Source organism: Paroedura picta, chromosome 8, assembly GCF_049243985.1.
Source record: "Paroedura picta isolate Pp20150507F chromosome 8, Ppicta_v3.0, whole genome shotgun sequence".
NCBI classification, from domain to species: Eukaryota; Metazoa; Chordata; class Lepidosauria; order Squamata; family Gekkonidae; genus Paroedura; species Paroedura picta.
The window spans coordinates 32,347,257-32,373,563 of NC_135376.1; the positions used below are offsets into that span (position 1 = coordinate 32,347,257).

At 42.2% G+C, this 26,307-nt stretch overlaps 1 long non-coding RNA gene across 1 annotated transcript in view; it reads right to left on the reverse strand.

Moving 5' to 3' along the window:
• Positions 1-6,929: 6,929 nt before the first annotated feature.
• Positions 6,930-26,307, reverse strand: part of LOC143842612 (uncharacterized) — a 45,143-nt gene continuing 25,765 nt past the window's right edge. The window contains exons 3-5 of the long non-coding RNA XR_013233222.1: positions 10,739-10,833; positions 9,404-9,467; positions 6,930-7,693 (exon numbers count right to left, since the gene is read on the reverse strand). This is a non-coding gene — a long non-coding RNA (uncharacterized LOC143842612). The remainder of the gene's footprint in view (positions 7,694-9,403; positions 9,468-10,738; positions 10,834-26,307) is intronic.

A 26,307-nucleotide genomic window follows, 5' to 3' on the forward strand; every position in this document is an offset into this window, starting at 1 on the left:
AAGTCAGACAGGGGGATAGAACAGAGACAAAAAAATCTGTCCCAACTATTCTGTTCTCTTCCCCAATCATTTATCATCTCCAAGAAAGCTGCGGGTTAGGAAGATGATACCAAGGTTCCATTTCATCCAGCATTCTGTTTGCAAGCCATCCAGAGGCCTTTGGGAAACAAGCCATGAAGGCCACAAGCCTCTTTAGACAGTAGTATACTACCTCTAGATGGGAAATTTTCATTTGTCTATTGTTGCAGTTGGTAACTCAAGCACCCCACACCATGCAGTTATTTGATGCTATGTTCGAGGAGATGGCATAAGTTAGGCCTGAGAAGGCAGCTGAAGAGGAAAGAACAAATCAATATTTATTTTAATCAATTAATTAATTGAAATTACCCTATCTAAAGGGCTAGAAGTAAGGATTTCAAAAAATAGACCCATATAAAATATCTATTAAAATTCATTTTTAAAAGCCAAAAGTTAAAACTGTGCTTCTTTGTATGTATGTATTCAACATCAAAGAGCACCAAGAACATGATAATTATTCAGTAGAAAGTAATTAGAATTAAAGAAAATGAACCAGAAATATTAGGACTGATCCACATGTTTCCCCCCATCCACAAGGCCTTTCTATAGATGTGTTCTTAGTTCCTTACTAGGAGGCTAATTCCAGTCCTGGAGATCTGGGGTAGAGCCAGGGGACAATTTGGAGATTTGGAGGGGGAAGACATCTCCTCAGGATATAATGCCAGATGTCCTCTTTTGGGAAGGAGGGTGTCCCACTTTTGAGCTCTTTTTAAAAAAGTGACGAAAACGTCCTCTTTATGGAGTTGGAAGTTTAAAAATATTCCTAGTTAGTAGCAATGATTGCAGCTTAACTAGTAGGGGTATTTAAAATGAGATTTGTCATAGCAATCTCTTGTTAAAAATAGGCAGTTGGGAAATATGTCCTCTTTTTTGCTTTTCAGCATATAGTAAACCAGTTGTAATTCTGGGCAAACTCCAGACCGCACTGGATGTTGGGAAACTTAAACACAAGGGGCCTCAACATGTGAAGAGAAGGAGCTTCAGCTTCCCCCGCTCCGAACACAACTTTTTCATAACCTGAAATGGACCAGGGGAGCTGCCCACTGGGGAAACATATTAATGGTGTTCAAAGAAGCACTGTACCCATATGAAATTTTCACTCAATTTATTTATTTATTTTTATGATTACTGGAAACCATATTATTGAGTCAGTATCACGGTTGGAGGAGGAGTTCTTAAATTATTTTAAAATATGATTTTATTTGCATGTTTCAATTTGTCAGTCACCTTGGAATCCCTTCTGCAGGCAGAAAGGCAGGTTGTAAATTTTGTAAATAAATCAATAATAAATAAACTCTCTGATGATAACCTGATTCCATAATGGCCAAGCAAGGAACACATCAAAGCAGTGTAGACAAGGGTCAGTCAAGGGAGGAGGGGAGGCTTGAGAACAATCCCTGTTTTGAACTGAAATGTTGACATTCACAACTCTCCAAGCCAATTAATTCAATCCAAGGCCTGGTTCACCTCATCTTCTAAGGCTTGCCCTAATCAGTCGTGTGAAAGCTTGCCAACCGTCACAACTGGGCAGCAAGTATTAGCAGTTTATGGCACTGCTTACTATGCCAAAGAATGGCAATAAAATCCTGGAAACACAGTTGGTAGAAGGGAAAGGAGAACTGAAGGCAGGAGGATGGGGGAACTCTGTACATAACAAGGATTTGCCTGTGAGTTTGATCTCTGTTATCTACATTATATTGACAAATACAGGTTTCCTATGTCTGTTGATATAAAATGATCCAAAAGTCCCCATTGAAGAGGCTTTGTTTTATACCGGAGCTTTAGCCTGGATGTTTCAAAGGTCTAGTGCACTCTGCTTGTAAAGCTTTGATTACTCCTAATCTGCTATTATTGCTGCAAGTGGAGCCAAGAAGGTGCACTTTTGTTTTCATGGCAAAGCTTCCACATGCCCTGCATGAGTATCAGGCTCTTAGCGGGCAGAATGAAGGCTGCATTTGTCTTGGTAAATATACAGAGCTCGCTCAGAAGGCAGCTCTTGCAGGGCATATTTTTAATGTGGTTTGATGTCCTTCCAAATGCAAAGGATTAAGTCACCAGGAAGTGCTATCCTTCCATTTCCAATTCCCCCTTTTCAACGGTATTATTTTGTGATGCTATTAGATATCGGTAGCGAGGCTTGGCAGCACTACATACGTCTGTTTAATTGCCTTAAAACTATTTCCCTAGCAATATCATTAATAACACTAAGCCAAAATTGGATTAAGCATTACACCGCTATAAAGTTAATTCACTGTGATACTAATGAAATGTCAGGAGCAGCTTCCTGTAAATCCAACTTGAATGCTCATTGCTAAGGTTTAAATCAATGGTCTGTTCAGCTCCCATTCTTAGAAGGTATTGTTCTAATTGCTGCCAGGTGATTTCCATTAATGTAAGCTGCTTTCCTTCCTTGGGCTTTCTCAGGCCAAGTTTTCACAAGCAGCAGATGGGATGGTAAACCTGTAGTGAAATGCAGGTGGGCAGGCACATAACTAACAGCACCATCCTAAGTAGAAGAAGAAGAAGAAGAAGAAGAAGAAGAGTTGGTTCTTATATGCTGCTCTTCTCTACCCAAAGGAGTCTCAAAGTGGCTTACAGTCGCCTTCCCTTTCCTCCCCCCACAATAGACCCCCTGTGAGGTAAGTGAGGCTGAGAGAGCCCTGATATCACTGCTTTGTCAGAACAGCTTTATCAGTGACCTGGCAAGCCCAAGGTCACCCAGCTGGCTGCATGTTAGGGAGCACGGAATCGAACCTGGCATGCCAGATTAGAAGTCCACACTCCTAACCACTACACCAAACTGGTTCTCAGTACAGTTACACCTTCCTAAACCCTTTTATTTTGATAGATTTAGAAGGGTGTAACTCTGTTAGGATGTCACTGTTAACGTGTCTAAATAAAACCATAACACCCCCGTAAGCTAGTTCTCTCTAACATTTATATTCAGTGAGTTTGGGGGGTTATGGAAGAAGAAGAAGAGTTGGTTTGTATGCCCTGCTTTTCACTACCTGAAACAGTCCCAAAGCAGCTTACCTTCCTTTCTCCACAACAGATACCCTGTGAGGTAGGTGGGGCTGAGAGAGCTCTGAGAACTGTGACTAGCTCAAGGTCATCCAGTTGACTGCATGTGGAGGAATGGGGAATCAAACCCAGTTCTCCAGATTAGAGGCTTCCATTTTAACTGCTACACTATGCTGGCTCAGGAAAAACACAGAATTATTAACATAGGCCCCTCGTGCAGCAAATTACTCATATAGGCCCCTTCTCAGATAGGACTGGCATAGGTCCTCATCTGAGAAAATGAATATATTAACCGTTGTGAAATCTACAGCCATGTCCCTCAGAGTAACAATATTATTTTATTCTGAAATAGTTTCAAAAAGGATTGAATGCAACTCCCGGGTCATTCAACTAAAACCCAAAACCATCCAGCCCTTGGCAGGACACAAAAATTCCTCCAGCTATTTGCTTCCTGAGGGTGATCAACTACTTGTTGACATCTGCAATCGTACACAGGACTGAACTTTCAAAGACCATTTCAAAAGTCTTAAATTGTTGTTTTTTGATTATACACAAAACGCTGACTGTTATAGGCACTAGATTCCTGCAAGATTGTACACAGCAGGTCATGCATGAACAGAAAGAGGACACCCATAACCACTTTAAGGAGCCATTAAAAGTCTTCTGGTTAAGATCAAACAATTTTGAAAAAAATCATAATTCTTGAACCAAAGCATTAGCCAGCCTAGGTCAACACTGTCTACTCTTTCCAGCAGTCTCAGGGAGAGAAAGATCTATCCTACGCTTGCTGTCCTTTAATTAGATATTATCTAGAGATGCTAGGGACTGAACTTGGGACCTAATCTATGCAAAATACATTTAAAGAGCATTCAGCATCTGCAATTAGCATAAACAATTCTGCTTAATATTAGGCATTAATTAATTAATTAATTGGGCATAATGTAATTCAAATCAGTAGCCATTTCTAGGGATGGGCAAAAATTGGGAAAATGCAGTATGGTTCACTGTGGCGGCAGTACAGCCCACCTTAGGTTCCCTTAATTCTTGTCACTATAGAACAGACCCTGTAGACCCCAAACTCACAGGGGATCTCTAGCTGTCTCTCCTCTAGTGGCCTTTCAAGTGTCCTGAGGATTTGATTTACAGGGTCCAAGTGACAGCCCCACAGAAAAGATGCTCCTAGAAAAGTACTGACAGAAGCAGGCTCAGGAATACAAAAAACTGGGACTGGAACTGGGACCATAAAAACCTAACTGGTAACAGTTAGGACCTTCAAAGGTTGAATGTTTGTATTATTGTTAAAAATATATTACTTTTATTGTGCACAATTAAAAAAAACAACTTTAGGAATTAAAAACATATAGCCAGCCCATAGGCTATTGCCATTCACTATGTTAACCAACAGACCGACATGTTTTGGCCCTTATAGGGCCTTCTTCAAAGGTCTGGTTTTAACATACACCAGTTCTTAACACATCTAAAATATGTACAGAAGCTAGCAAAAGCTCCAACATAAGAGCTGTAAAGTATCAGAGTCACTTAGACCCATTATGCATCGTGGCTGCTACGCCGGGCGGCCACCATGCCATTGCGGTGGGATGCCCCGCCATTTCCCGTGTATGCATGCCACACCAGCATACATGGATGCATTGGCATAGCGCGTGCACACGCACTATGTGCCGAGGCTGGGAAGCCCGGGATGCTGCCTGGTAGTGGCAGCTGCTTGGTGGGAGTGGGGAGGGGCCAGGCTCCCACCACATGCTGGTGAAGAGCAGCATGCCACTCTGCCATCACAGCAGGGGCAGGGGGACACCCCTGATGACTTCGTGGCTCGGTGCTGTCAATTATGCACGGCGCTAGCCCGCCACAGCCCCTGCCAGTGCCCACGGTATTCTGGGCACCATGGAAGTTAATGCGGCCTTCCGTGACCCTGGGCCAGGCCATACCCATACCCATAATTATCAGTCATTGACTATTATAAAAGCTGACTTAAATTTTTAGCGGTGTGTTTCCTTATTAGTGCATGTATTGCAATGAGTGAGGCAGGTTCAGGAATGTAGAGAACAGATTTTCTGCAAGCTAGAGACATCAAAGATGCAAGAGGCCTCCCTGAATGCTCCTCTATATGCCTCTCAAGTTATATTACTTTGAAGTTCTGTAAATATTTGATTGGAAGGAGACAGTTTGTCTGGAAGTGTATCCATTCATGAATGACCAAACAGCAAACAGATTGAAAGTTTCTAGCTAAAAAAAACCCTTAAAAAGGGGTGCCCCAGCCCGTTAGGAACATGCACATACATGGAATTCCCAATCTAATGTGTCATGTACTCCAATAGTGGGCTCCCCCCTTCCTTCAGTTCCCACAAAGCACTGTAAGCCCCCTGTCAATCCATGGTTTACCTAAATAGCAAGCACAATCTGAAATTTTAGGGGGGGGGGGTGCTACACATATTTGTTAATAACTTTAAATTCAGTTTTTGGCCTAAAGCATTTCAAAAGTTATTAAACTTCTTATTTGAATGGCTTGGATATTTTGCTAAATAATTACCCATGACAATAATATCCTTTCTTTCTTTTGCCTTTCAGGTCAATCAATATCTACAGTTCTTCCTAAAAGAAAGAACTCTTTAAAGTATTTGCAGGAAACACCACATCCATTTGTATCCTGTTCTTCTGTCTCTTTTATGTCACTTTTGCATGGCAATTATTCTTTCATCAGGAATGATTTATCAAACCTTGTCAACTCTACTCTTTTCCAGTCAGTGGAAGGTTGCGGGTCATACAATAAACTACTCTACTGCCACTAGGCACTATAAAAATGCAAAGAGACAGTTGTTCAAAATGTCATAGAGCTCTTGACCAGCGGCAAGAGTCAAAGTTGACCTTTGACCATAGCCAGTGACAGATGATACAGTATATGGCATTGTCTACAGAAAAACTTGAACTCCTTTCTCTGGTATTCTACTTTCCAAATTTAAATTGGCACTGAAGTGTCAAGAATAGTGAAACCTTTTAGAGACTACATAATCAAATCTTATGTTTCAGCCCACAAGAGAAATGTTAATTGTTGCTCTTCCTGGAAGCCTTGATAATGGCGACTTTTACTAACTCAGGGGGAAAAAAATCCAAGATGTGATAATTTAAGAGGCAGACACTAGAAAACTTTAGCTCCTGAACAAATCGAATTAGAAAGTGAGTCATTGCTTTATCAGTTGTTAGTTCTTACTTGTTTGCTATTATTGCTTGTAACAGATGTCCAGTAGCAATGTTTAGGGAGGAAAGAAGTGTTAAAATGTTATTCTTCATTATAAATATTTATGAAATATTTATCATTTTAGAAGAAGCTAATAACTGCTGTTATGAAGTTTCAAGTCAGCAACAGAAAAAGTGTTCAGGGATTTTCTCGATGGGTGGAGGTTGTGCTCCAAGGCCCAGTTGTGAATTATCAGTGTAAATAGCACTGGGATTCCTGCCAGCTTCAACTGAGTAATTATGAGTACTGAAACAAATAAGATGCAGGAAGAGAGAGAAGAATGTTAAGTCACCCTGAATACCCTGGGACAGGCAAAACCTAGACAAAAGGAAAGAGCAGCTTTAATGATAGGGCAATAAAACACAGCACGGTGTTATCAATATTAGGAGCGACACAAATTAATATAGCAATTTCAAATCCAATTAGTTTCTTTTTAAAATCATATTCAGTTTTGAATGCCTGAAAATGATCACAAAACTTAGGTGGAAAACTTGGGTGATGGGTGCAAAAATAAAATTTTAAGGATATCAAACTCAAGTTCATGTTGCAACAGTTTAATTCAGTGACATTCCTGGATTTGGAGATGGGGAATTTTCTTTATTGTGACATCAGCCTGGTGAGACAAACAAAGTTGAGAATGAATGATTGGCTCAAGGTCCCACAGTTAGCTTCATGGCAGAATGGGGATCTGAACCCAAGTCTCCCCAGTCCAACATTGGTATCACATCCACATATACTGGCACATCACACATAGGCTAGAATGCTTAACTACATTGCTACCCCTCAGCCTTATCTAACTAAGGCCAGGCTGAAGCCTTTCAGTGTTATTTTGTCTCATCTGGAAAAAAGAAGTAGTAAGTATATGTGATTGCTAGACACCCTGCAGTGTGCAATGATCTGGTTCATCAGACTGATGGGATCAGCAATGAACAGACTTGGAAAGGAGATGGGGATAGATAGAGTCAGGAATGGTAAAGGGCCTTCCCCAACCTAAAGTCTGTACTGGCTGTGAGAGCCCTACAAAATATCTTGCTATCTCTTCACATTCCTTCTGGCTACAAACAGGTCAAGGAAAAAAATGGGTCCTGCCCCCAACTCTTCTGTTAATTAAAAAGAATGTACTTCCTGGCTTCTCAAGAGATATAACTTTAACTTGCCAGCCCTGCCATGCTGTACACATTGTACAACACTAATATCAACTAGGTTTAGAAACATATCTAATGCTTGGTGTTCTGTGTTATATCCATAGCATCTTCAGTGAAAGAAGATCTTTGGTAGAAAGAATCTTCTGTCAAGGTTCCTTCTGGAAGGGTTCTAATCCATCCCCATCAGGTGGAGAATCTGCAGACAGAAAGGTATTGGAGTTCTGAAATCAGGACCTCATTAAGATCTGTTCAGGTCAAGAACTCTATGAAAGGACCAGGATCAACGTCAGAGGCATATCCTTCCTAACTTAATTATTCCTTGGAACTCGTCAATCAGTTGCTGGGGTGCTACACTGATCCGCTGGTATCGCTTGACCTTGACCCACAGGTCACACCCTTCCAGCCAATGTCCGAGAAGTTCTGTTTTCTCATTGAAAGTGACCCAGCTGCTTTTCCTCAGAAGCAGGCCTCCAATGTGAAACAAAGTTCTCAGAGCCTCCGTCTTGCCAGGAAGCTATTTCAACCACCAAATGGAAAAAATCAGCTTGAGTTCAAAAGCAGATAGTCTTTTAGCTAACTTCCTCCACAGGAAGTGATTTCAGAAAAGGTAGGATCCACAACAGACAAAAGTTAGTGATGCAAAAGGAACAACGCAGCAAAGTCAATGGAACTTTTCTTGCAGTTTCTGGCTATTGTGTTCAGCAATTCAATTATTTGGAGTAAAATAGGCAATGACTATTGCATACATATGCTTACAAATGTAGCTTGTAGGAGCACCCACTCTAGAATTTCATAGTGGCAGACAGGCAGTTGCCTTGCAGGGGAAAGACCTTCTGCCACAAAAGACATGAGACAACTTTTTTTGCTTAAAATAGGCCACAACCTTTAATGGTAATGTTAAGCATTGGAAGGTATGGTGAAAAAAACAGCCCTCTCGTGTGCCCACAGGCCACAAGGCAGTCAATTCATTATACCAGCCAGCATGCACGGGACCTTTCGGTATCCCACCAGGTTTTTCCATGCTGCAGCAGGGAAGAGGGAAAGAGCTGTGCACCTCTTTCTCTCTTCCCTATAAGGGAAAAGAGAGAGGAGGCTGGGAGGAGCCAATCCAACCCCTCCACCCAGCCTCCTGGCAGCCGCACAGCCTTCCGTACCACAGAGGATTCTGGGACTTGTAGTCCCAGCCTCCCATCTCTTCTTATGGCAAGGGCTTCCCCGCTGCAGCAACAGCGCCTGGGGTAAGTCCCGTTCGCCATTTACTTACATTCAGGAACATTCAATGTGTTTGTATGGGCTATGGATCTCGTGTTCAGCTGAGGGCAGAACTGACAGAGAAATTCACACCAGAATCATTGCCACAGAGGTTCAGGATGCTGTGCGTGGCAATGATACCATCTATACATGCTACAGCCTAGTACACAAAACAAGCTCTGGGATCACCCATTGGATACAATCAATACATTATGATCTGGTACAAACATTCTGAAAATAATCTGGAAAATCGAAATTATATACAAATGTAAACACATAAAGATTCTTCTATCCCAAAACATGGCCAAGGACTCAAGCACATGGAATTACCCATGAAATTCCTGTAATGGATTTTACGTTTCTCTAGTATACATTCCCAAGTCCTTGTTTCAAGGTCCTATCAGCTGCCATTTCATAGGAAGATGTCTGAAAATATCCTTATTTTATATAGCCAAGCTAATTCTGTGGCATATTTTATTTTCTCCAGTCCTACAAAACTAGACAGGACACATTGCATCTTGTACATACACACAGGGGAAAGAAAACGAATTGGCAAAATGAGGGCTAGTATTCCCAAAGTGACATCTCAGAATAATTTACCGTCATTTTCCTTTTCTTTTTTAGTTTCTATTGTTGCATGACTGACAGTACTTACCGCTGCATAATGTGCAGTTTATTCAGTAAAGAGAAGAGGTTTATCCGATGATGGAGAGGAATGACTGGAAAAAGAAAGCGACAGTCCTTTTTTATTAAGCCACATTCTATGGAATGATAAAAATCCCTAAGTTCAAGGTGTGGATTGTCTTCTCAATATGCATTAACTTTTCATAAATATTCATTCACGGGTGTTACATGCTGAGGGACAGAGACAGGACAGGCCAATTCCTGTAAACAATGTAATTGACATATTTTGCTACTTTCCCAATCCGGTTAACCAATTTGAATTTTTTCTAACTAGTTATTATTGGAAAACAGAGAATTAGAATAAATTTCATTTCCTTTGGATTCAGTTCTTTCTCATTCATGTAATTTATATTCATACTGCAAAAGTGGTCAGTAGAAACTGTATTGTCATCTAGCTAATTAGGTGACAGTAAAATGTGAGTATTGTCATCCAGCTAATTAGGTGGCCCGAAAATACACAAATAAAGTCCTTTCGTAAATAAGTGCACATATCCGCAGAGAACTAAGTATTTGTGATCATTTGTTTTCTTATAAATATCCACAGCATTTGTTCCTCCATACACACAGACAATTTGACACCATCGTCCTATACAGATGTCACGTCTTTCTAAGTCCATTGACTACAGAGATCTTAAGGAGGTAACTCTGCTTACAATAGTACTTCTTTGATTAATATTTTACAAATGTACAATATGTACAATCCTCTCTGGTCTGGTGACATAAGGATGTCATAAAGCCAGTGCAACTATGTGATGTCATAACATCATCCCAATTATAATTTGCTTTTTTAAAAAACTACCAGTGAATATTTGCTGTAGCCTTGATCTTATGTGCTGCAAATACTTCATATATTCCAATTTTACCCTGCTTCTCAAACTGAATAGAACAGACTTCCAGATGGCATTTCCATTTTGGTCAAGACTTTTACACAACCTATCCTCTGTAAGTATACAGAAGACTCTGAGAACCTCAACATGAATGCCAGTTGATTTACCATGATCAAAATCTTCATTGTCATACAAACGTGAACTAGAGGGTATGAGAGGACAAAACAGTATAAATTCATAATTTTATAGCAAGACATAATGCAGATTTTTGTAATTATATAATATCATGATTTTAGAATAAAATACATAGACTGGTAACCAGCAAATATCTGTGAGTTTTTAAAGAGGTTCTTCAGAATGTTTGCCAATTATTGTTGAAATTTTTTGTTGTGTGCCTTTTTCAAAAAACCTTGAATCACTGTGGCAATCCTGTGGTACAGGAGTCACTGTGACCTTTTTTATGACATGTTTTGATGTACCTGGTGAGCTGAGCTCAAAGATGGTGTTTCCCTTTCTTTAAGAGGCAGGTATACATGTAGGTACCACAGGACCTTCCACGATGCTGAAAGATCTTCTGAAAAATGCATACGAGAAAAAAATGTTAACAATTGGCAAGTTTTTTGAAGGAGAATCTATTTTTTTAAATGGGTGTTTGCTAGCTACCCATCAATGTGCTTCATTTTAAAATTATGACATTATGTAATTACTATACCTGCATTTGTCTTGTAAAATTGTCAAGTTGTACTGCATTCTGTCCTCTCATTTCCTAGAACATGTAAATAATTTTCTACCTTTGTTTTTTTCTGTTTCTCAGAGGGTTCATCTGAAATTTTGGCTTAAACACCAAGACCCCTTTCACATTCCTGTTCTAAACCAGATGTTATTCATTGATGACCCAGTTATGAGTAAAGCTATACAGGGACAAGAGCTTCATACAGTGAATTCCATTCCATTAATGAGCCATCTCTAAAGCACTCTGGCCATTTCCAACAGCACTGCACCTGCACAGTTGCTGCTTGCAGTTCAGTATCATGGCTGGGTTATTCCCCACTCTTCCACATGCAGCCAGCTAGATGATCTTGGGCTCATCGCAGTCCAGATTGGACTCTTCTGACTGAGCAGTCCTGCCAGAGCTCTCTCAGCTCCATCTACTTCACAGGATGTCTGTTGTGGAAAGAGGAAGGGAAGGCAATTGTAAGCCACTTTGAGATGCCTTTGAGTAGTGAAAAGCCGGGTATAAAAACTCTTCATCTCAAAATGCAGTTTTAGAAATTGCTGTGCACACTTCTCTTTTTTCATAAATCCAGTTAATCAGACATGGACAAATAAAGTACTGAATGTTCAGCTTCAGTGATCACAACTTGCTAATAAGTCACTAACTGAAACAGCAGGTGACTGAGCATCCTTATGTATAAGCCTAGATGAACTGTAAATATATTTATCAGTTGTTTTCCTCTCTTACCAAATTCAGTTTTGAACTGTCTATTCTGTATCTAACTATTCTATTCAGTAGGTAGGCTCAATTTGAGGACATCAACGATTTTTGGATAAGCACATCAACATCCCTGGAGAGATGGACCAGATCCAATGGGATGAAATTAATTCAAGATAAATTCCATCTAAACATCCAGAAGAAGTTCCTGACAGAGTGGTTTCTCAGTGGAACAGGCTTCCTCGGGAGGTAGTGGGTTCTCCATCTTTGGAAATTTTTAAACAGAGGCTGGATAGCCATCTGAAAGAGAGGCTGATTCTGTGAAGACTCAAGGGGGTGGCAGGTTACAGTGTCAGCATTAAGGTTGTGGGACATGAATAACACAATCAACAAGTAAGATACATCAAAGCCGAGGAATACAGAGCTATCACTTAGCTTATCATAATGGGATTACATACAGTTCTGAAAGGGACAATGTGACTCTTACAGGTTACTGGGTGCCATAGCATGTTAATATCTCCTCTCCCTTTTCAGCCCACCATTTATTCAAAAGTGTAATATTACCATCATTCTAGAAAACAATAATTTTAACAGGGTATTTTTAGAACAATTAGAGAAGAAAACTGGATCATAAAAGCTACCAGAAGTTAATTAAATAAGATGAAAAACAAATTAGATTGAACAAAAGTCAGTACCCAGGTAACTCTATTACCAAAACCATTTTAGAAGCTTTTTTTCATTTATATTACCCTTCTTCATTCCCCCTCCACACCAACTCCCTTTGAGTTATTTAATTGGTCACGAGCCACCAAAACACGAAGGAGAGATTTTTCACTTTGGCATCTTCTTGCCATCATTACTGACTTCTTGTGCTTTATTGACCTTGGCATGAAGGAAGTTGCATCGAAGGGAAGGAAGCCTTTATACTTTATTACTTCCACCCAAGTACATTATCCTAAATTATAGCAAGCTACTCTCAGTAAAAGCTGAGCAACAGCAGCAGCCAGAAATATCAGTTGACACTTCAGTCCATTTAATACACCTTTCCCCCAAATTAAATTATTTCCGCTGAGAATGTTCACGGGTTATTTCAAGGGGGCTTTAGTATCTGTCCTAGGCATGATATTACTCAAAGCCTTCTGTTAAGTCACTAACATTTACACGTCTGTCTTTGGTAATGCTGGTAGCCTTGGATTCCCCTATGGCTAGCTGAATTGTTCATTACAGGAAGAGAAAGGTGTCATGGCCATGCTGAGATGAGGCAACCAATGCAGAAAACAATTGGAAATCTATTTTAAAGTATGGGGGGAGCTAATAAAAGTCAAGACTCCAGTGGGATGTTACATTTCTCAATTTTCTCACCGTCCAAAAGAATAGTACAAATAATACTACAAAACCAGTAATGTATAATGTATAATGTATAATGCTTTTTTCCTTACCAAGTTGTTATTGTTACTTTTATTCACTTAAAATATGCTTATATATGGAGAAAAAGGCAGCATAGATAGGTCTTGCCTGAATGACTTCCAGCTTAGCTACAAAGAAGGCCAGTATTATTATCCCTGTATTACTGATGGAAGGGCTGAAGGATAGCAGCTTATTTAACACAGTCCTGTGAATTCATGACCAAGGTAATATTTCATCTGAGTTTGCCAGCTGGCAGCTTGTGTTGTTCAATGCTACACTATATGCCAATTCTGCACAAAGTCCTTTTCTTCTATAGACAACCTCCTTCAATTAGTAGAGACTCAGGCAGCCATTGAAATGAAATACACTGATCTGGGATAGACTTACCACTATTTTAGCCATGTGAAAAATACACTTGTTTTGTGTGTGTGTGTGTGTGTGTGTGTGTGGGATACTCCAGCCTGAATAACCCATCTTAGCCTTCTATACGTTTGAGAGCTAAGGAAGGCTGCCACATTCAGTACTTGAGAGACCGTCAAGAAAGATTGTAGCTGCTATGCAGAGGAGGACGATGGCAAACTTCCTCTGCTCATCCACAACCTGGAAAGTCCCATGGATGGGGTCACTAGGAGTTATGTTAGAAGACGACAGCAGTCTTATTTGTGAAAAAAATGCCTTGCTGTCATATCTGCACCAGCTTTCTTGGACTATCCTAACTACTCACCCTAACTTTGCAAACCTCTAAAACCATGTGAGATAGGTCCAGCAGACATTATTTGCTAAATATTTCATCTGTTTCTGTTTCTGAGCTCCCTCAAATTGTGGCGTTGCTTCTCCACATAAGCCAGGGCACCACAATCAATCAATTTTATCTTAAAGTTTTTACTACATCAATCAAAACTAGAGGCAGGCAATGTTTAGCACTCATTCATAAGCTGGGCAGTTGTTGTGCTGAGTAAAAGCCAAAGGTCCCAGGAAAATTGTTCCAAGCATTGGTTGCAATCAGGCTTCTTACACAATTACCTGCAACTCTGCTGCTTCCCTTTTGGTCAGTTGCATGGCTTGGGGGTGGGAAGGGAGAGAGTCTGGCAAGGATGGCCCTGGCTTCCTCAATCTCATTATGTTTTGGAAGCTAAACAGGATTGGCCCCAGATAGTATTTGAATGGAAGACCACCAAGCCCTGGCTTCCTCAATCTCATTATGTTTTGGAAGCTAAACAGGATTGGCCCCAAATAGTATTTGAATGGAAGACCACCAAGGAATTCCACCGCCACTGTGCAGAGGCAGGCAATGGCTCACCACCTCACTTAGTCTTTTGGCTTGAAAACCCTTACAGGTTCGCCACGAGTCAGCTGAGACTTAATGGCACATTATACGCACATAATGTATTCCTGGCTTTACAAGGGGTTGTTAGAAGGATGCCACAGTGGCACTGAGACATGGCTTAGAGTCCTATTGGATCTTCTGCTGGAAGTATCCATTAAAATCAGGTAGGCAGATGAAGCAGTCAAGCTTAGGAAGCAAATTGTCATTATTTCCCCATCCAGTGGGTGTCACTGCCATTTTCCATCATGGTCACCAAAATATCTTTGATGTCTGTATTTGGGGTGGCGGGGTGGTGGTGGATTCTTCAGCAATTCCTTCATTGCCTTTTTAAAAACTTTGACTCTGCTGCTCCAGAACATATTTTGCAATTTTTGTAACCTTCCAAATGTCATATTTTGTAATATTCCATATTTTCTGGCAGGCTGTTAGCTGCAAGTAAAAGGCCGTTTGATAATGCAACTGCACCAGTCAGTAGTATTATCCTGAATGCCCTCTGTCATCTTCTGTGCTGTGCCTGCATTCCATAGCAGCATAGCATCTGTTTCCTCAATTTATCATTCTCAGTCACTTCTCCAGAATGGAAACTTGAATCCTCCAGGAAGAAAGAGAGGCAGCTTCGAAGTTTGGGGGCCTCAAGTAGGCAGTCTCAGAATGGAATTCCAGGATTTTTTCTTTGGTTGCAATGGGGGGGGGGAGGGAATCAACTGTCTTTTGTGTTTGGTGCCTATTAGAGGTTACTGAGAGCCAGTTTGGTGTAGTGGTTAGGAGTGCGGACTTCTAATCTGGCATGCCGGGTTTGATTCTACACTCCCCCACATGCAGCCACCTGGGTAACCTTGGACTTGCCATGGCACTGATAAAACTGTTCTGACCGGGCAGTGATATCAGGGCTCTCTCAGCCTCTCCCCACCTCACAGGGTATCTGTTGTGGGGAGAGGAAAGGGAAGGCGTTTGTAAGCCGCTTTGAGACTCCTTCAGGTAAAGAAAAGCGGCATATAAGAACCAACTCTTCTTCTTCTTCTTCTTCTTCTTCTTCTTCTTCTTCTTCTTCTTCTTCTTCTTCTTCTTCTTCTCTACTTCTGACCAGGGCTGCCAGCAAGGAGGGAACAGGGACAGAAGTATATTGGGGGAGAGAGTGACGAAAAGGCATCACGTGACACTCCAAGAATTCTGTAGTTTTATGACACCATGGCCTCATTTGGCTCCAACCCTCCACTGAATGAGGAAGGGGGCTAGGGCAATGGAGGGGGGGAGTTGCCTGCTACAGCTGACAACCAGGCAAGACTTATTGGCACCAAATCCATTATTTTGTACATTTTTATCCTACCCTTCCTACAAAGAGGCATATATTGCTTTTTTCCCCTCCTTAATGTTATCCTGACAACAACTCTCTGAGGTAGGTTAAACTGAGAGACAGTGACTGGCCCAATAGCAGCCTGCAGACTTTTGTGGTGTGGAAATCTGATCCTGGATCTCTCAGGTCCAAGTCCAACACCCTGATGACCTATGCTGTGGATGTTGCACCAGACCTAAACTGAATTTGAGCTGCTAGTATTAATCGGATATTGTGTATTGCTTTTTTTTTGACAGTGCAGATATACCTGCTCATTTCAGCTTACATTGTTAAACCCAGCCTGATCCATGCACATTTCACACCCGTGTGGCAAAATACAGGGAGAAAAACCTATATCATGTAGGTCAGGGGTAGTCAAACTGCGGCCCTCCAAATGTCCACGGACTACAATTCCCACAAGCCCCTGCCAGCATTTGCTGGCAGGGGCTCGTGGGAATTGTAGTCCGTGGACATCTGGAGGGCCGCAGTTTGACTACCCCTGGTGTAGGTCTCCACTCATGTCTGAAATAGAACTCTCATTGGAATTCAGTTACCAAGAGTTCGGCGTAGCAAGACAGCAACCTCTACCATCCAAATGTTGCTTTATATGCAGTTGTTTTTCTTTTCCTCCCTCTACTCATTCGTAGGGCTCCTGTCGTGCCAGTGGCCTGTGCTATACCCCACATGATTATTCGAATGGGGTAACACATAGCTTTGGAATCACATATGCACCCTGTTGTCTCTTACTCATTTCCTTTGTGGCTGCTTGGTCTGACCCTCAGACCACTGCATCTGCAGGGGTGCCAATCGGCTCCTTTTCCATCACTGATTTATGTTCCCAAGTTATTATTAGAATTAAAAAGTGCAGTAAGTAGGTGTTGGTCACATACCCAAGAAATCTGCCACTTTGCTTTGCATTGGTCCCCAAAGTCTTAAGAAATAACTTTTGTTTTCACAATTCTTCTGGCCAGCACCACAGCACTGCAAATTAATATGGCTCCTCTGAGAAGTCAGTGACAGGTTTCAACCAACTAGGGACTCCGGCCCTTTATCTATTTCTCATGAGCACAACTGTTTGTGTTTCTTTTTAGTCTGGTGGCAATGATGCAGAATGCTAGCGAGAGGAGAGGTGAGTCATCCCGCTCGCACCTTTTCCAGGTAATTAGCTGAAGCATCAAAGACAGACTCTGCAGGCATTTTCAAGTAACCATGCAGATTGGGCTACCTGCCGGCTTTTTGAGGGTACTGGATATGAAGTTTCAGCCCTTGCTCAACAGTAATTATTTCGTAAAGTTTTCAAAATGTTTTGAAGAATCACAACAATCCTCTATTTTGGACAGGAGGAACAAGGGGAGGAATACAAACCCACCTTTTTCTTGGAGAAATCGAGTTGTTATTTTTCCAGGTAATTATTTCATCATATTTATTACTTAAACTGACTCGAGAGAACAAGAGCTAAAAAGCTTCGTCTTGCAAGTTATTAGGCTGACAGTTCGAAGAAAGCTATTGTGAGGGGAAATTTTCTTTTAACATCCTAGCTCTGACAACCACAAAGGCTGCTTGACAATCTTGATAGCTCTATTTATGACACTATATTATCCTGCAACAATTCGGGAATGTTTTTTTTCCCCCTGCTAACCAGGCTAGGCATGAAAAGACCAATGAGGGAGAGTGTGGGCTTTATTTGTTTTCCTCATAACCCAGAGAGAATATACAAGGCTTGCCCTACCAGGAAGCAAGAGTGAGGAGGCCTACCTCAACCAGCAGGTTTGGGGCCTCCATTACGGGCAGAAATTGACAGCGATTTTAGTGTATTATTAGAATATTTTACCATTGTGAGGATGCCATTTGGATTTTCTGCCTGAAGCACTAAAATGTCTTGGATTGCCTCAGAGAATACATGAGGCATAAATGACTAGAGGAATAGAGGAAAGACAGCAGGGTCCATTAGTCAGACATTTAGCTATGGATGCCTTGGATTCAGGATGAGCACATTAGGATCAGTGAGCAGAAGAAAGAGAAAGCAAAGGCAAAGAAGAAACTAGTATTGTTCCAATTTTCCTTTAAAAAATAGATTGTAGGAACTGGTAATTGATAAATGTCTCAGTCAAGCCCTTCTTTGTGTATCGCCTAGAATCACACTATGACGGTAAGCACAAGGACACTTTCCTGTGAGTAAGCCTCATGAATTTATTTATAAATTAATTTATACCCTGCCACTCCCGTAACTGGCTCGTGGTGACTAACAACAGATAAAACCCCACAATAAAACCCCCTAAAAGAACAAAAATCCAAACAATAAAACCAGAAAAGTTGGCAGCAGACTAAAAACCCATCCCCACTCACAGTGAATATAAAAATGCCTGTGGGGGGCGGGTTAGAAGAGGATAGCTAGACTACCTGGTCAGGAGTGGAAGCCCAGATCTTGTCAGACCTGGCCTCAACCATAGACCTGGTGGAAGAGCTCCATCTTGCAAGCACTGTGGAACTGTGAGAGCTCCATCAGGGCCCTCAGAATAGCATGAAACAGAAACTGCCATTATAGAATATGCTGCATATATAAAATGATGGTGGTGGTCTTTTCTAATGTCTAGTCCTGCAAATCACCTTGGGGGAGATTATTTCTCAGTGGTAGAATATCAACTTTGCATACAGAAAGTCCCAGGTTCACTCCCCCAGCACCTCCAGTTACTTGTCAGGAAGTGGATGATGTGAAAAACCTGTGCCTAAGACTCTGGAAAACCACTGTTTATCAGAATAGACAATGCTGACCGAGACAAGCCAATGACCTGACTCATTATAAAGTAGCTTCATATATTAATGTGTCTCCTACCCAAACTCCCACTGAATTTCTGGGGGAAAGCATGAGTCAGTACTGGGCAGAATGAATTCAACTATCTCTGTACATTTGAAAGAAAATATATAACTGTTAGGCTTAGAATACAATCCCTTTCAGGGCTTCTGCACAGTTTCTAAGACCTCAACCTGGGATGAGTCCAAAAATAAAAAAATCCCAACTGAATCATAGAAAAATAGTTATTTGTATGCAAATTTATGTTGCATCCTGCTTTTGTCCATGTAAATTGTTAGTGGTGGTTAAGGGTATTAAGAAAGAAGAATCAGAGCGAATATTAGTCTACAATTACATTATACAAACCGCTAATTTGAAAACTACTAATTTTTCCCCTTTAGCTATATCATTCATCTAAAATTAATTAGAAAATCCATGGTGACTGAGGCTTCTACCAGACCATCACATTTCCAAATGTGAGCCAATGCATCTTAAGTTGGACTTGGGCTGGGAAGATTTGGTTTAGAATTTCTGATCAGGCAGCAAAGCACACTGGATGACCTGAGATCAGTCACTTCTCAGCCTCATCTACTTTACAGATTATCAGATGGAAATAGGATAACTTCAGCCATGGAGTTATCCTGAGTTCCTTGGGAGAAGGTTTACTATAAATGTGAGGATTTTTAAAAAATCAAACAGGTAAGCACAATTCTTTAGGTACATCTTCAAGTCCTGAGTCTTGGCTGATCACTCTACACAATATTGCAGGCGGTAGTGTGGTTGATATGGTGGCAACTGGATGAAACAATCACATGCCACATTTACCACATATTGGATCACTAGTCAGCTCATACGTTGACTGACTTTTTAAAAAGAAACCAGGCCACTAGCAACTTGCTAGATGACCAAACTCTTCTTTGTATTTACAGCTCACCCCAGGATTCCATGCTGCTACATGACTGCCCCTTTGTCTCTGTGTCCAGCTCCTCTGCTTTGCAGTCTTCTAGTCTGCTGGCTGTAGAATGGACACTGACATATCAGCTTCCTTGGCTGAGGCTGTTTTCACCTAGCTCAGGGAATCCAAAATCCACTCCTATGAGTTGCTGTGCTAGGATGAAGACTCCTAGGAATGACCCATTAGCATAGTCTTCTTTGGGTAAATGATTAGTGAAGAAAAATTCATCAGGAAATAGATATTGATTTTTTTTTAAGATACAGTCCTGTCATATAAATCTATTTCTATGCATGCACTTTTAAGCTAGTTTAGCATAAAGAATAGTGTTTGGCATGGACTACTGATATCTGGGTTCTGGGGGCCACTTATTTATTTATTTATTTATTTATTTATTTATTTATTTATTTATTTATTTATTACTTAAAGTATCTATATATTGCCATTTTGCACTCCGTTCATAACATAATATATGAACAATTTAAAACAAAAGCCAAATTCAACCCAGCTGAAGCAAAATTAACAGCAGCAGAAAGCCTCAAAGAATCTGACAGACAAAAAAGGAATATTGGGATACAAGGAAATCCATATCCATTGTTGTTCCCTTATATATTTGTGAAACAGCCTAGCGGGTGGGATGTGTCCAGCTGTCCAAGTTGGAATAGGGCCAATCAGGGTACAGCCAGCTTTGCCCTTATTGGCCCTGTCCCTGCAGCTCCCGCCCTCCGTCCCTGGACTCTAGCCTCTTTGCTCTCAGATGCCTCAGTGCCTGGAGCCAGCAGCAGGTAAGGGGCAAGGGCCCTGAGCATAGCGTCGGGGTGGAGGGCTTGCTAACGAGGGCCTCTTTGCCTGCTAAGTAGGGCCTGCTAACAAGGGCCTCTTGGCCTGCTAGGCTGGGCCTGCTGACGAGGGCGTCCCGGCCTGCTGACTGCCTGGTAAGGAGCTCTGTCCCAGCCCTGCTAATGATCTGCCCAGCCCCTGCCCACCCAACTTGATCTGGTTGCGAACTGCCACCCAAAGCCACCTTAAACTGCCTGGCCAGGGACCAGGGCAGGGGCCCTTTCAAGGCCCGTTCTTAGGAATGGGCTTTGAAGCTAGTTATAGAATAACTAGTAATTAAGCCCGCTGTCGTTTAAATACAGCGGGCGCTAGGATGGCAATGAGGGCTTGGGGGGTGGCTGTGCGGTCTGGGAGTGGTTGGGCCCGGTCCGGAGGCTTTGGATGGGCCGGGGCGAGGGCGAGGGCGTGGCACGTTGGCTGGGGGCTTATGTGGATGTCTCACAGGCCGTACCTGAGGCGTTGGTGGCTGTGGAGGTGGCTCCTCAGCGGCAGAGAGGCAAACTGGTGGATGTCCTTGCGGCGGTGGCAGCTCCAGCATTGCGGCCGCGGCCTGTGCTGGAGCCAGCTGCTGGCAGCAGAGGCGGTGGCCGTCCCGTGGCTGCGGCCGGCGCCATTGGTGGTGGAGCCGGCGTTGGAGGTGCGGCGGCAGGCAGCAGCACCTGGAGGCTTGGCGGGTTGGCGTGGAGGTGCTGTCTCCGTGCGAAGGCGGGTGCGGCACTGGTGTGGCTGTCGGAGGGGCCAGCGCCACGGGGGAAGGCGGCACCGGGTCGGGGGCTGTGTCAGCGGTGGCAGGAGGCTGAGGCGTGGTGGCAGGGAGCTGCATGGGGCATTCTCGAGGCGGGGTGGTTGCGTGTTGGGGCGGTGGCGGCTCGTCGTGTACGTGTGGCGAGGCAGCAAGCATTGTGTGCGGGCGGGCTGGTGGGGTGAAAATGGCGTCGGGTTTGCGGATGCAGGAAGTTGGGGGGCGGGGCGGGAGGCGCTTCACGCCTCCCAAGTGCTCAGTCTGGTGGGGAGGGACCAATCGGGAGCAGCGCTGCGTGCGGCTCTCCATTGGTCCCTTGCCGCGGGACTGACACTCGCACCTGCCGATTGGGCCCTCCAATTGTCAGTCATGAGGAAGGGGCCTATCGACACCCTTCCTCATCATGGACAGGGCCTCTTTAGGTGCCCTTATCCAATTATTTAATCCGCTCCACAGGAGCGGGTTAAAGAATATCCTTCCATTCCATAAATGGTTGAAATAAAAAAGATCTTAACCTGCCAACTAAATTTAAGCAGTGATGCAACTAGGCAAAGATAAATTGTCTATTTCATAGTCAGTGCTCCACTAACAAGAAAGCTATATCTCTCATGGCTGCTGTTACCACTTCTGAAAGCCTAGGAATACAAAACAATGTCTGTAATGAAACAATGTAATGGGCAGGAATATTCAGGAGTAGATGGTTCTTCATACAAGAAAATGTAGATGAGCTGCAACTTCATTAGTCATCAGCCTGATAGTGGTAAGATTTTAGGGTAACACGTATCCCAAGCTCCAATGAGGTCACAGTGATCTCCATCATCTTTAGGCTGCTGGAAAGCTCTGTATGAACTACAACATCACCAGACTTCAGTCTGCTGGTTGACAATATTGTTGAGTGACAAGGAGTCTCACATCACTCTCAACCAATAAGGGAAGTAAGGAAGAAGCTATGAGTCATCCCAAAACTAGAGACTCAGGTTAGGACATGAGCACTAAGAAGAAAGGGTTCTGCACACTTTGGTCCGGTAAGTTATTTTCATAAATATGTATGTATGATGGTTCTTCCATTGGAAGAAAAGTTAAGAGGAGTGAATTTCCTAATCTTCGCCTCATTAGAAAAGATAAAAAGCTTTGAGACAGAGCACAGGAGACTTCATCAGGGTTGCAAGTCCAGATTAATAAGAGTTGGAATATCTAGTTTCCTAAACAAATTTAGGTCCTTGGGGCTGGATGGATGGCATCCTTCATATTAAAGGGACTTATAGATATACTCTCAGAGGCTCTGTTGTCATCTCTTAGAAATCTTGTATCACAGGTAAGGTGCCTGTGATTGGAGACTAAGACGGGAGACTAAGGCGGGGGGGGGGGGAGGGGGGCTGGAGAGACAGGAAACTCCAAATGAGTTTTGATACCAAGACATGTACTAGAACATATAAAATAGTCCATCTGTGAACATCTTGAATTAGTAACTAGTTATTAGAACAAATTTTTTATACCCCACTTATCACTGCCTGAAGGAGTCTCAAAGTGGCTTACAATCACCTTCCCTTCCTCTTGCCACAACAGACACCCTGTGAGGTAGGTAGGGCTGAGACAGCTCTGAGAGAAACTGCTCTGTGAGAACAGCTTCTAACAGGACTGTGAATAGCCCAGGGTCACCCAACTGGCTTCATGTGGAGGAGTGGGGAATAAAACCCAACTCGCCAGATTAGAAGCTGCTACTCTTAATCACTACACCACTGCTAATAGAAACTGCTGTAATTTGTTCTAAGACTGAATTCTACTAGAATAATCCTACATATTTTTTTTACTGGGCTTAATGTGTCATAGGAGTGATGTGGATATAATATGTCTTGATTTCAGTAGGGTTAAAGTTCCTCAGACTGTTTTTGTTAGCAAACTGGTTAAATGCAGGCTACATGTTAGTGCCATCGGCTAGATGCATAGCTCTTAGCCACTTGTGAATGGTCCTTCATAAGTCTGAAAGTGCCACAGAGTTTTGACCTGCATCCAGGCTTTTCAACATTTTCCCACTAAGCTGAATAAGGTCACTGAGGGAATCTTTAGATGTTTTTAAAAGTGAAAACAAGTACCTTCAGTTGGGACGAGAAATGGATGGGTAATGAAGACCTTTTATAACTGGTGTAATATACCGGCCATAGTGAATCCCTCTTAGCAGTCTTACTATTCACAATGCCAACCTACTTACAAAGCCAACCCACTTACAGATTTGTTGCAAGGATAAAATATGATTGCATGGGCTGGGGGACATGATCTGGATAGTACAAAGGACACAATCAACCAGTAGCTTTTTGACATTAATAAATGGCCACAGCTTTTATTGTTATGCAAATAACCCCCTGGGGCCAGCTGACCAGAAGGGAGTACCCACACCAGCAGGCCATCCTGTGGGCACCCAGCGATGCACAGGTCAGTTCCCCTTATCTCTCGGCCTGCTGAGCAATGGGGAGGGTGGCATGTGGTGGGAACCCTACAGGGATCAACCTTAATTAGGGTACCCTCCAACCAACCACAATATGAGGCAGCCACTTTCCCAGCTGGTGAAGCGCTGTCTCTCACATGCATCCAGCCTCTTATGGAGGCCCCTGAATTAGCAGAGCCCGGCATGCAAGCAAATCCCAAATGCAATCACCCCCAAAGCATAACTGCTTATGCATAAATTACATATATCAGTCAATATATCACAAAAAAATTAGGGTAGGAGGCAACAGCCAGGTGAAATAGTAGCAAAGAGGCTGGCCATCCACCGTGTTTGCCCTTATATATTGCTCCAGGTGCATCCCTGTTGTTCTCCGGGCTCACAATAGCCACGCGGCATGGCCAGGAACAGCTGCGGCCTCATGAGGCCCACCGCTATCTTTGGGTCTCTGCAGAGCTGCATGAAGCACTTCCTTTTCCCAGCCAGGTCCCCTGCACTGTAACACGCATTCTGCTACATAAGGCAGCATTCACATTTATCCTAACTGTGTCATTCTGAGCTCGTGGGGGGAGGGGGGATATACAAATACGATCACTACTTTACTAGAAAATGTCAGTTTAGTTTCAGTAACAGTTTCTTTAGCAGATCGTAGTTAAAACCCTAGACAACTCTTCTTCCCCTGAAATATGTTCCACTAGCCTGCCATTTTTCTGGGTATTTATCCCCCTACCCAGGAATCGCATGTCAAGTTCTTTCCCTCAAAAGTCAAGAATGACCACCTGAAGACCCAAACAACAGCACGTTAAGTGAACAATTGGCTGACAAATCAAATCCTATCTGGCCATTTGAGCAACTGACACAAGGATTAAAAAAAAAAAATCATACAGATCTTCTGTTTCCTATAACTGAGCCTGGAGTGAACTTTAATCCTTACAATGTTTTGATATTTTCCCTCAAGGCAAATTGATTGGAAACCTTTTCTAAAAATGCTGAAAATCACCTCAGTCTGCACCAAAGTTGAGATGTGCTGTGAGTAGCAATTAGGAATGGACCAATGTTTAAAACAGGAGATGATTTTCTCCATATAACAGTTGCTGCAGTACTCATTCTCAGTTAATAGGAATGGCATTGTAGCCACCAGGGCTCTCTGAAATGGCTTTTTCTTCCCCTTTACAATAACACTACTGAATTATTGAGACTGCAAAGACAAAAGAGGAACTCCCTTACAAATTCTAGCAACAGCCCAAAACATTGTACTACTTTCACTGTGAAATTCTTTCAAGTGGTATCCAGTATCCAATATCAATGGCACCCAAGACTCTAGATATTGCTTTTAACCTTCTGTTAACCATATGATAGTTCCAAACACCAATCTGTCATCTCATCAAAATATATTTGATAGGCAGAAATAATACCCTATACTTAATGTTTTTCAGTTTACATTCTTTGTATTAATAAAGTTAATTTCAATGTGGTCTACGATATTTTGTTTTCAAAGATTCACAAGAATGTTCATTTTTGAGATCTTTTCTTGGATGATGATCTCATTCTGCCATCTACTGTTGCATGGAAGAAAAACAAATTTCTTAAATTAACATCTGAAAAGGTTACAAAAACCAGCACAAAGGCTGCAATGTTGCGTGTACATTGCCTGGGATTACCCTACTGAAGACTAATTTCTGAGTAAACATTATTTTTTTTCCTTTAATTTATTTTATGAACATAAAAGGGGCACAAGTACCTGAGCAAAGATCAGAAGAAGAAGAAGAAGATTTGGTTCTTTATATGCTGCTTTTCTCTACCCGAAGGAGTCTCAAAGCGGCTTCCAGTCGCCTACCCTTTCCTCTCCCCACAACAGACACCCTGTGTGGTAGGTGAGGCTGAGAGAGTCCTGATATCACTGCTCAGTCAGAACAGTTTTATCAGTGCTCTGGCGAGCCCAAGGTCACCCAGCTGGCTGCATGTGGGGGAGTGCAGAATCGAACCCGGCATGCCAGATTAGAAATTCGCACTCCTAACCACTACACCAAAATGGCTCTCTATTAAAAGCAGTCTATTAAAAGCAGCATGCTTTTTTAAAAAATTCAAGTCAATGTAAGGCATTGGGGAAAACAAAAGTTTTAACCTGGTACTGGAATATCATATGACCCAATGCCAGGTGGATGGCTACGTGAAAGGTACACAACAGAACACCCTATTTTTTCTTTTTTTTCTTTTTTAAAGACGTATTTTAAACAACTTCCTTTATGAAGCTAACAAACAAAACACCCTGTTTGGGTTATTTCTTTTCTATTATTTGTATTTCTTTTACTTTATTGCTTCACTTCCCTAAATGTGTCAACAACTCTCTAACAAGGGCAATCTCTGTGTTGAAACAGGCTTTCATCTTGCAAGGCCAGATATTTGTTGTGTCTCTTATGCACAGACATAAATTCAGAGTCTCCATAAAACATAATTACCCAAAAGTGACCATCCTGCATCTAATAATGCATATGACCACTCCATATGTGGTGTAGATCTACTCATGATGCTACATGCTAATGGCATGTAGCTAGTTTGAATCATTCCAAATGAACTGAAGCTACCAGGGAAGTTATTCTTGTTAACCTATTCTCCTCCTCTCTTCAGCCTTTCTCCCACAGCTCCTGGAGACAGTTGATGATGCCCTCCTCACTAGCCTGCAGTCTGGCCTTTTATGAAAGCTGGTGTATGGAGTCATAAACGCTCTGATGATTCTTCTAACTTCATGCAAGAAGATAAAGCCTCACAAGAGGCAGGCAGTTT